Source organism: Capsicum annuum, chromosome 10 (genome assembly GCF_002878395.1).
Source record: "Capsicum annuum cultivar UCD-10X-F1 chromosome 10, UCD10Xv1.1, whole genome shotgun sequence".
NCBI lineage: Eukaryota > Viridiplantae > Streptophyta > Magnoliopsida > Solanales > Solanaceae > Capsicum > Capsicum annuum.
In genome coordinates, this window is record NC_061120.1 from 188348821 (window position 1) to 188358735 (window position 9915).

At 37.9% G+C, this 9915-nt stretch overlaps 1 long non-coding RNA gene and 1 pseudogene across 1 annotated transcript; one reads left to right on the forward strand and one right to left on the reverse strand.

Annotated features, from left to right (window-relative positions):
- Window positions 1-249: 249 nt before the first annotated feature.
- On the reverse strand, window positions 250-3354 carry LOC107843445. The gene is made up of 2 exons (XR_001666373.2): window positions 2909-3354; window positions 250-1725 (listed from the first exon to the last, which is right to left on the reverse strand). It is a non-coding gene; the product is annotated as an uncharacterized LOC107843445 (long non-coding RNA).
- A 5015-nt stretch (window positions 3355-8369) lies between these two features.
- Window positions 8370-8463, forward strand: LOC124888325 (annotated as a pseudogene).
- Window positions 8464-9915: the final 1452 nt, after the last annotated feature.

The window sequence follows — 9915 nt, forward strand, 5'->3', positions numbered from 1 at the left end:
ATTATGTCATGTATCCATATGGACCAACATAAATTACCTCGACCTAGAGTTGTGGTTGGGTTCTTCTCACTTATTTATTTTCTAAGACTAAACCCTTTAAGACGGTCGTCATCCATCCATCATAGAGAAAGACACCTAACCTATGACGATTTATTAAAGTTACCTTAAGGGCAAAAAATTTACTCCTAAAATTGAATTAAACTTAGATAAGAAAAAAAAAAGAAACTACAGGTAATGAACTAAGCAAAGTAAAGAAACTACTATGAATTACCAAGTTAGAAAATATCATAATTACTAACTATTACAGACCAAATAGTTAGAATGTCAATAAAAGACACATCAACAATAGATAAATATCCACAAATAACAAAAAGATAGAAGTAGCAAATGAAAGGTGTGAAGAATAAGAACCACCACCCATACTTAAAATATAGTACTGCCCTTAGTGCTTGCAGACATAACCAAGTAATGAGGTGGTGTAGCACTCCCTAATCAGGGATCATCCATGTTATCATCGACATATGGACCGCATTCCTCTGCTTTCAAATATGGGTCCACTGCTTCTTCCTTCGCTGACTCTATATCCGAATTTCTCATCTGTCACTCCTCGTTTGTGGGCACGTCATCATCAACAGGCTCTACAAAATCTGGGCCTATCCTCTGCAATGTCTGGGCATGATGACCAAGTGGGTAATCTAGCTCTTCCACATAAATCTCCTTCCTCATGGCTGGTCACCCACCTACTCTCAGCTGCAGCATCTGTAACCCATACGTACGGGTTGTGATATCATCATCCCAAACATGACGCTCGAGCAAAGTAAGCACTGGACCACGAGCTACATCCAATCCCTTAGTCCAGGTCACATCTATGGGGAGTGTGTCCACCAATGGTCTGTAATCTAGCGCCTCCTCCTCAATCTCGTGACTCCATAAAAACCTGGTCAACAACCCACCGAATCTATATCTGCACTCCTGATGGTAGCGTGCCTTCTTTATCGAGGAAAGGATAACAGGACCCACATTGATATTAATATCATCCCGCATCAGAGAATAAATCAGGCAGACCTTATCACGAGTAACATCTGTCATGTGCTTGCCCGAAATAAGAAAATGACAGATCATTTTCAACTACATGTGTGCCTTCCTATTTATTTGGGCATATGGGAATATCAGGTAGAGGCCGCTCTCTCCGTGATGAACCCACCTAACGGTCGATCTATTGCTGTATAACAGATGTCTGATGTCGGCATACGGTGGGGCAATGTTTAGCTGCCTCTGAGTTAATGAATCTGCCTCTGGAGTACCTGAGATTGCATTCAAATCATGGGTCGAAAAAGTCACTACTTGTCCACGGATTTTTACTTTAGAATCGGGATCCCTGAGTCCAGTTGGCATAAAATTCTCTAATAAGGTACAACTTTCACTTTGTGGGCTGCTCAAATAGGAAATTCATGTGTAGCTGCTCCAACCTCCGTACCATGCTAGGGTACTCACTCGGTAATCTTGCCCGATTTATGAACTCATCGGGGGCATATTTGGTCTCATTGTGCTTTGCATACCATTTCTTTCCGGCTTCTTCTACCCATCTAGTTCCATATATCTGTGACTGACCACGGGGAACTGCAGGAGCTCTCGGTACCCAGCCTGTCGGCCTGTTTCTCTTTTAGGAAGGCTCAGATGGGCCAGTAATATCCTGCCCTTTTTGCTGTCTACTGTCCATATTACCTGTCAGTCAAAACAATTCAACAAACAAGTTAGGCATGACATCCCTATTATCTAGAAAATACTAAGTGTGGAAGGGTTTTGAGGCCACCGCACACTTAGTTGCTAGCATAAGTGCACAGGATATGAGACCAGGGTACTCAGACTTCCCCTGTTTAACATTATCACTTCACTTTCACAGCACCAGAGCACACACATTTAACCACTTGGGTGTTGTTTTTCTCATACTTCAAAAATCCACCACACTTACTTCCATAGGATTTCACCCTCACACCATTATCAAATTAGCATTTTCTTTTAATTCAACTCATAAACATGGTAGCATTGCAACTTCAGGTAAGGCACAGGTGTAAGACTCACAAAGAAAAAATGTTCAACCCTGAGTCTAAAGTAGTAACTTACATCATATTTATCATAGACGCCGTTAATCAAAACTCGTTTTCTATTCAACTACTTATGTTACCAGGAGTGTGATACATATTTGCATGATTACGACCTTTTATAATTCTTCACAAACTGCCATGATTTCTATGTATGCACAAAGACATCGTACTCAAATACTCAGGAATGAAACAATTTGTATCAACTAGAACGCACCATATCTACACTGTGAGCCTTATATCAAACTTAACAAACTCAAGCTATATTATTCACACTTGCAACCATCACTCTATGCTCCTATGCACAAAAAACCAACTCACCGCCACATGTTACTCAGTATTAGGCTAGAGTGGTAAACAACAAGTGTGAGGAGTTGGGGGCCACCCACACTTGGTTGTGAATATAGGTGCGCAAAATGTGAAATAAGGTACTCAGACTTCCCCTTTTCAACTCACACTAGATGGGAGTTTGTTTTTGCAGAACATCACAAGACTCCCTAATGACCTTTATGTTCTACTTTGATTCTTGCATGTAATGCAAGACCAAGTAATATGACCCATCAAACTCACCAAGAAATAGTTCAAATCAAATTTCTACAGACATATCATTGTTACAGTTCAAACGATGTGGAATGAGTCAAGCTCATAAAATCGCACATTGTAGTGATTAACTATTTACCCATAACTCGATGTATAAATACCATAACTCAAAGTGCTAAAATCTCCAGATTTAACATTGAATCATTCATGGCGAGAATCTAACTTAAGCATTCAGGGATGAGAGAGCAAAATAAAAATGCAATTACCTGTGTCGAGATTTCAAAGAGAAGAGGAGTTCTTTATTTTGGTGCTTGAGGCGTGACATGCTTGGGGGAATTTGGAGAAATAAGGAGAGTGGCATGTTAGGTTGGGAAATTGGGGAGATAATTTAGGGATTTAGGGGAACTAAGGGGTGAATTCGAGTTATAAGGGGTGGGCACGGGTAAAATCCGACCTTTTAAAATAAAAACCCAAAAAATTTACTCCTCTGTGTGACGGAGCTTAGTCTCTGCAATAGGCTCCATGGAATAGGGCTATCACGGAGAGCTACTGAAATTTGCATTTGCAAATTCTCTCTAAGCGTGACACTGACCCTATCGCGGAGGATAAGGTCCGTGACATGGACCCTATCGCGGAGGATAAGGTCTGTGGCATGGAGCCATCGCGGTGGCTCACTGTTTTGTGCCTTAAGGGGAATTTTGTCCCCCCTTTTCTTGACTTTGTTTCGCACCAACTTAATACTCTTTTTACATACCTGATAGCCTAAAAAACACAAAATTTTACTCACTTTTGATTTTTTCCCATGCCTTGAAGTTCCTTATTCCTGCAATCTCACAAAAACAACAAAAATACATAAGAAAAAAGTGGGTTGCCTCCCACCTAGCTCCTTAGTTTTGGTCGTGGCTTGACATATCTTTCTGTATTTTTGATTTTTTTTTTTAAATAAGAAGGAAATAAACTAAGCTTTTACATTACATTCTGGGTTGTCCCCCACGCAATGCCTTATTTAATATCGTGGCATGACCAAGTTCAATTTCATTCTTCTTCAAACATGATGACGTCTTGTTCTTGTCCACATGATCCGCCCAGTAATGCTTAGCTCTCTGCCCATTTACCAAGAACGTAGTACTTTTGTCCTCACGCCAAAGTTCATCAACCCGTGAGGAGTTATTTTCACCACTTCAAAGGGTCCAGACCACTTGGATCTCAATTTTCCTAGAAATAGTTTTATCCTGGAATTAAATAATAACACTTGCTGGCAGGCTCAAAGACTCGTGTCATAATTTGCTTATCATGCCATTTTTTGATTTTCTCTTTATATAATTTTGCATTTTCATACGCATGTAAGCAAAACTCATTGAGTGCACTCAATTATAACATTCTTTTCTTGCCTGACATCTTTGGATCAAGATTTAATTTCTTCACTGCCTAATAAGCTTGACACTCAAGATCTATAGGCAACTGACATGCTTTTTGATACACCAAGCGATAATGAGTGGTCCCAATAGGCGTTTTATAGGCTGTCCTATACGCCTACAGTGCATTATCCATCTTAACCGACCAATCCTTACGCTGACCATTAATTGTCTTCTGCAGAATTTGCTTTATTTATCTATTGGATACTTCCACTTAGCCACTCGTCTGTGGATGATACACAGTGGCTACCTTGTGTCTGACTCCATACTTTGCCAACAAGTTGTTGAACCAATGATTTACAAAATGCATTTCTCCATCACTAATGATTGCTCTGGGTATACCAAAATGAGAAAATATATTCTTCTTGACAAATTTCTTCACCACCCTAGCATCATTAGTGGGGAGTTCTACGGCTTCTAGCCACTTGGACACATAATATACAACCACCAAAATATGTAAATTACCATTCGATGATGGAAACGGGCCTATAAAATTGATCCCTCACATATCGAAGATCTCAACTTCAAGAATATTATTCAGGGGCATTTTATGGCGCCTTGAGATAGTTCCCATTCTCTGGCATTGATCACATTCTCTCACATAAGATATAGCATCTCTAAATAATGTAGGCCAAAAGAAATTAGACTGTAATACCTTTCTTGATGCCCGTTCACCTCTATGATGACCTCCGTAAGGTGATGAATGGCAACTTTTCAGCATCTGTTTGGATCCAGCTTCTGAAATACATCTTCTCACAATTCTATCAGCACCTTATTTGAACAAATAAGGCTCATCCCATATGTATGAGCAAGAACCACGGAATAGCTTCTTCTTCTATTGACTTGTGGCGTCTGGAGTATACATGCCACTAACCAACAAATTCACTATATCAGCATACCATGGAACCTCTGCTATATCTAGTGTCATAAATTTTTCATCCAGAAACTCCTCCCGAATACAAAATGTATCACAACAATATGACTCATGACTTTTAAGTCTCGATAAGTGGTCAACCACTTGATTTTTAGCTCCTTTTCTATCACAAACCTCCAAATCAAATTCTTGGAACAGAAGAATCCACCTGATTAACCTTGGCTTCACATATTTCTTGTTGAATAAATACCGTATAGAAGCATGATCCATATGAACAATTACCTTCGTACCTACCAAATACGCTCTAAATTTGTCAAATGCATATACAAGTGCAAACATCTCTTTCTCTGTGACTGTATAATTGACCTGGGAAGCATCTATGGTTTTACTTACATAATAGATAAAATGAAATACCTTATTTTTGCACTGCCCCAATACTACTCCAACAACCACGTCACCTGCATCACACATCAGCTCGAACAACAATGCCCAATCAGGAGCAATCAAAATGGGTGCTTCTATCAATCTTCTTTTCAAATTCTAAAATGCTTTCTTACACTCAACCCCAAAGTCAAGATTTACCTCTTCTCTAGAATCTTGCACATGGGACTTGCTATCTTTGAGAAATCTTTAATAAAAAATTTGTAAAACCCTACATGTTAGAGGAAACTTCTTACAACTTTCACTGACACTGGATATGGTAGTTTCTCAATGACCTCTACTTTGGCTCTATCCACCTCAAGTCCTTTATGTGAAACCTCACGACCAAGGACGATACCTTCCTTGACCAAAAAGTGGCACTTCTCCTAGTTTAATACAAGGTTAGTCTCTTCTCACCGAGCTTAGACCCTATCTAAGTTCTGCAAGCATACATTAAATGAATTACCAAAAATGAAAAAATTATCCATAAATACCACGACAAAATCTTCCACCATATCGTAGAAGATAGCCATCATGCACCTCTGGAAAGTCACTAGTGCATTGCATAGACCAAAGGGCATACATCTGAATACATAAATGCCATAAGGACAAGTGAAGGTTGTCTTCTCCTAATCTTCTGGTGCTATGACTATCTGATTATAGCCTAAATACCCATCCATAAAGTAGTAATATTGCTGTCTCGCCAAACTGTCCATCGTTTGATAAATAAAAGGGCAGGGATAGTAATCCTTTCGAGTGGCATTATTCAACTTTCTGTTCCATAAAGCAGTAATATTGCTGTCTCGCCAAACTGTCCATCGTTTGATAAATAAAAGGGCAGGGATAGTAATCCTTCCGAGTGGCATTATTCAACTTTCTGTAATCTATACAGATCCTCCACCCAGTCACTATACGAGTTGGAATCAAATCATTATTCTTATTTGTCACAATAGTCATCCCTCCTTTCTTTGGAACACATTGCATAGGACTGACCCATTTACTATCTGAGATAGGATAAACTATCCCAGCATCAAGCCACTTAATAACTTTTTTGCTAATTACTTATTTCATTACATGATTCAATCTTTGATGATGTTTCACACTTGCTTTATATCCCTTCTCTATAAATATTTTATGCAAACAGAGGGCAAGATTGATTCCTTAAATATCTGATATCTACTATTTATTACCTTCTTCCTTCTCTTCAGTATTATCAATGCCTCTTTCACGTGTACATTAGATAAACCTACAGACAAAATCACAGAAAAAATATCATCATCATAAAGGAAAGCATATTTCAGATGAGAAAGTAGAGCTTCGAGCTCTAGCTTCAGTGCTTCCTCAACAGATGAGAAAGTAGAGCTCTCGCTCTAAAGGATCCTTGGACATAATAAGATGAAAGTCAAACTCAAGATCTAAGACTGTGATAACGGACAGTTCTTTTTATACTTCAGGCAACTTCATTACCTCTTATATATCAAACACCTCAACCTTGTCATGAGCACACATGGTCAACTATCCTACAGTTACATCAATCAATGAATACCCAATTTCTAAAAAGGGACATCCCAAAATAAATGGGGCTTTCAGATATGTATCAAAATCAAGAATAATGAAATCTACTAAGAAGGTATGTGACCCCACTTGCACCAATATATCTTGAACAATTTTATCTGGTTTGGTAAGCTAACGATTTGATAACTGCAAAACAACTATGGTGGGTCTTGGGATGCCTAGCCCCATTTTTTTGAATAATGATGTGGGCATAAGATTTATGCTCACCCCAAGATCATAGAGACCTCGAGCGCTTATTGATTTCCCGATTGTAATTTGAATGGTAAAATTCCCTAGATCTTTCATCTTTATAGGTAACTTGTTTTGGATTTGTGATGTGTACTCCTCAGTAACTACCATAGTAGCATATTTAGTCAGGCGATTTTTGTCCACGATACCATTTATATACTTAGAATATTTTGGTACATTCTGCAAAACATCAACGAGAGGTAGGTTAATGTAAACCTATTTTAATACATCAATAAACTTCTTGTAACAAACTTTCTCTTGGCATTTTTGCAGCCTTTATGGAAAAGGTAAAGGTAACTTCATACTTTACACTTTGATTTCCTTGCTTTTAGTTTTTTTTTCTGCAACTTTCTCTTTATCCTTTGTTTTTCATTGTCAGTGGCTTTGTGATTCACCTACTTAGGTTCTGGCTCCTTTAGCTGTAGCCTACTCTGAGTAGTGAATGTATTCACCTGCTTTTGATTTGGCTTAGTATCACTAGGCAGACCTCTCTGAGGCCTAGTGTTTTATGCTGCTGCAATCTGACCCATTTGAACCTCCAAGTTCTTTGTAACCATTTGTTGGTTCATCACATCATCTACCAACTATTCTTGAGTAGACATAATCTACTTCAGCATCTCTTTAATATTTTTAGATTGAATTGTGGATTGATTCCCTGGAACATGCTGTTGTTGGTTCTGATTTACTGGCCCATGATATTGAATTGCATTTTGTTCCTGATTTCTACCCCATGAGAAATTAGGATAATTTCTTTAGTTAGGGTTGTAATTATTTTAAAAGTTTTGATATCCTTGACGATTAGTGTTTCTTACATAATTTATAATCTCTGGATTAGCAGCACAAGCATCCGCTGTATGATCACTATTTTTGCAAACCCCATACCATGTCTAAGCTTGATGAACTATATTTGCTGTTGTTGGTATGGACTGTGTGACCCCCAGATTCATATTGCAAAATTGCACAGTTATCTAATTTTGTAATGTCTGCGCTGATATAGCCATAAACTGATCAACCTTCTGCACATCTGCAACTTTCTTTGGAGCACTTCTTGCATCAGGATGCCACTCAAGATTCCCCTGTGAAATCCTATTCAACAATGTTTATAATTCATCATACGTCTTTTTTAGAGCCTGCCAACCTGCTGTCGAATCCAGGAGAATCTTGGTATTTGGCTCAAGACCCTTAATGAAAGTATGTACTAGCATATCATTAGTCTGATGATGATGAGGGAAATCCTTGAATCTTTCCCAAGATTGGTAAAATTCTCTCCATCTTTCTTCTTGAAACTTAGAATCTCACTTCTCAAATATGCTATCTTCCCAGAGGGAAAAAATCAAATAAGGAATTTTCGAGCCAAATTATCTTAGGAAGTGATGGAGCTCGGTGGTTCAGCATGTAACCACCTCTTTACTTCCCCCAATAGAGAAAAGGAGAAGAGAGTCTGTCTAACATAATCAGTCGATACCTAGTAGAAATATAGGTATCACTGATCTCAAGAAAGTTCTATATGTGCTGTTGTGGGTCCTTATGAGTTAAACCTGTAAATTGTCCACTCGTATGTAAGAGTTGCACCATATTCTGCTTTAATTCAAATCGACCACCCACATCTGGTTTGTGGATGCAATTAGTAGTATTGTTCATAAGTAGGATTGCCACTTCACGAATAGTTCTAGCTTATGCTATAGCAGGAGCAGCTGGAGCTACCGGAGTTGGAGCAACTGGAATAACTTGATTAGGATTCACCTGATCTCCCATTTGAATCTATTGAATTGGGTATTGAAGTGTTGCTGCTCTTCGCCTTTGATAAAATATCTGTTCAGGTTTCGAATAAGGCTCAAACTAGTTCTTTTGCTCTTGCCAGTCCGATACGTTACTTTTCTTGCAAAAGTCTATCTCTAAGATCAAGTTATTAACACTTAAATTTATTAGCAAAAGAAAAAATTTAGAAATTACTAATTATTTGAGTCCCCAACATCGACACTAAAAATTTGTTGTGGTCTATTGCATAAGCAAATGCACGCAATCGTACAAGTAATATAGTGACTCAAAGAATCAAATATCTGACCCACGAGGACTACTTGATTAGTAATTTACTTAACTTCAGTTTTGACAATAATGTATTCAAGTTCTTAAGATTATTAAAATGGGTTAAACAATTTATTAAATAATTTAACAACTAAATTAATAACAAAGTATGACAATCACAATGTCAGCTAGGTTGTAAACAATACGAGAGAGAATTATAGGGTTGAGGCACTATTAATAATCCTATTAATCTCTATCATTATCGTGATCGTTTTGATTATCGGGTTATTGATTCCCAGGATTTAGATTATGATCATGGTCTTTTGAGCCTCTAATCTTCTACCTAAAAGGACATTGCAACTACATCGTTGAGCCGGGATGCAATAATCCATTTAAATTCTTTAAGTTATCTTCCTGCAATTAAACCAAATAAGGCTTCTAGGTATATTCTTATTCTTACTGCTACTTCACATCCTTCATTATGTCGAAGGATATGAGCTCCTTAAACTCTTCGATCTAGCCCAATGATCCTCTTTTTGGGTTCAAAAAGGGATTATTGATGTATTCTAATGGTGGTCATTTATTAAAATAGTAGAAACAAGTGAATAAGAAAAAACTATGCAATAAATCAACATTAACCACTCTAAATATATAGAAATATAATCATATTCTCGGCCTCAACCCCAGAACAAGGGTGTTTAGCCACTTATGTTCGAAATTAACATCAAAGAAATAA